We start from the raw sequence: 2,570 nt of genomic DNA on the forward strand, positions 1-2,570 counted from the left end.
TTGGTGTGTAGAATGTCTAAATGGTGTTAGACATAGCAAAAGATTGCTGCAACGTTCATGAGTGCTTATGAACTAGTTTTGAGCATTGGAATAAACCCGCGCTTGCTGGAATCACCTTATGGAATACGATATAAAAAGTGATCGCAAGACGATAATATCATATAGTCTTAAAACCTAGATATATGGTTTATTATTTGTTAATTGATTGTACATTGATAATACGAAAACGCATCAGTAACTTGGTGTTATAAAACGTATTGTTGTGTATAGTTGGTTAATGAATAAGTAAATGCATATAAGTCGAAGTTTATCTGTAACTTTTCTCTAAGAGGGTAAAAGCGATATCTCGGCCGCTCGATGATTTGATTTGACTTATGTGCCGGGCCCGGTCAGAACTGAATTGATGTGTTCGATTAAGTTCTATGTCAAATAAATCAGAGATCGAGAAACCTAAATGCGTGACTAACCATTCCATAGGATTGTCAGCATGATATCCAACAGAGGACTGTACGTTCCCTTATCTAAAGGACAAGATTGATTAGATCAGAGTTGACAGCGTCTTTGAGAGCTACGATTGCAAACCAAATTGTACTTGTAAATATAGTTACTAGACTTATCCAAGTGGGAGACTGTTGGAATAGTGTCTAAGGCTGCAACTATATTAGGCAAGTATTTGACCCGGTTGTGCATGGTCCTTTTGGGTTGCCTTCACCATAGCAACTTGATAGGATGATTTATTAAGAGAGAGTAAATATTATTAATATATTATAAGAATAATATAATGAATACTATATTTGTTATTTGATTAATATAAGTCATAGAATTAATTAGAATTAATTTGGTGACTTAAAGAGATTAATTAAATAAAGGGGTATAAACTGTCAATTGTTTGATAGTTAAGCTTTAGACTGTAAATCCATTAGGATATGCTTTGGACGAATTCTAAGAGTATTAGGATAGCCAAAATCGTCCAAAGGCTTATCTATGGAATGGATTTGGATAGCCTTAAGAGAAGATTATCCAATTAGGGTTTAGGTTGTAACCCTTAAGGAGTCTACAAGTATAAATAGACCCTATGGCTGATGGAATTCGACACCTGACCAAAAGTAAGGAACCTCTGGTCGAAATTCCTCCCCTCTCCTCTCTCCCAAATCATCCTCCTTGCTTTGGTGTTTGTAAGCCATTAGAGGAGTGACACTTGTGACTCTAGAAGCTCCAAGACCTCAAGATCAACAAGGAACTCAAAGGTATGATTCTAAATCTGTTTCAATGTTGTTATTTAACCTAATTAGTCATTAGAAGTCTTGGATTCAAAAGCATGTTTAGTAGAAAGCCTAGATCCAAGCATTAGGGTTTTGCATGCGCACATAGGAAAGTTCTTATGGCTAAAACCCATCACTTATTTCTAATGGAATATGAGGTACTTGTATGTAGACCAAAGGATGTTAATATAATGCAGTATATGTGGTTGTTTAAGAAAGAAATGTGATGCAAATGGCTTTTTGGAAAGATAAAATGCTCGACTTGTGAAAACGATAAAAGCCAGAGATCGTGGATTAACTATGATGATACGTTTAGTCTGGTTGTCAAATCGGACACCATCTGTATCGTTCTTAGCCTTTGCATTTATCGCAAATGGTCGGTCCACCGACTTGATGTTAAAAACGTATTCTTACATGACAGCCTTAATGAAATCGTTTACATGCACCAACCCCCTGGGTTTCACAGCCCTTAGTTTCCGGATCATGTATGCCACTTTAAAAAGTCTTTATATGGTTTAAAACAGGTACCAAGGGCGTGGTTTAATATTTTTTCTTCTTTCATCACCAATCGTGGACTTTTACACAACAAAACAGGTTCATCTTTAGTTATTTTCAAATCCAAAACCGCCAATGCATACATGTTGTTTTATGTAGATGATATTATTTTCACAGCATCAGCCATATCTGTAACATCCGGTCCAGGTATAAATCAACTTTTTTGTATTTTCTTTATAAGGGGTGGCCACGACATGGTAAAGCATCACCACGACGTGGAGTATTAGTTTGGACTGTGGGATTTAAATGACCCACCATGATGTGGTCTTGGGGGACCACAACATGGCATGTGTTTTCAATGAAAACCGTAATTTTGAGTTATTAACCCTATATAAGGAACATTAAGGCTAGGGTTTCAACCTCCATCTTCCTCCCAACCTCAGAAACCCTAACCCTAGTCTCCATTGAAGTTGTAAGCTCATTCTTAGTGCTTTTGGTGATTTTAAAAGGAATGAAGCTTTTGGTGAGGTGGGTACTTGGCAAGCATCATTTCTTCAGTTAAGCTTATCTCTTAGACCTTGGTGAGTGCCCAAGACTCAACCTTTTCTTGCCATGTTGCTAGATCTCTTGTTTCTGTCCCTTTTTCCTTGATTTAGATGGACTTAAGTGATGGGATCTCATAAATTTTGCAACTTTATGAATCTCTAGGTCAAATTGAGCCATTAGTGTCTTGGATCTGAATTATATCAAGTTTTGATGTCATGCATGGGATTTTAGTCCTTAAACCCTATTTTTGACCTAAAATGGAAAAGG

Source organism: Lactuca sativa, chromosome 2 (assembly GCF_002870075.4).
Source record: "Lactuca sativa cultivar Salinas chromosome 2, Lsat_Salinas_v11, whole genome shotgun sequence".
In the NCBI taxonomy this organism is placed as follows: domain Eukaryota; kingdom Viridiplantae; phylum Streptophyta; class Magnoliopsida; order Asterales; family Asteraceae; genus Lactuca; species Lactuca sativa.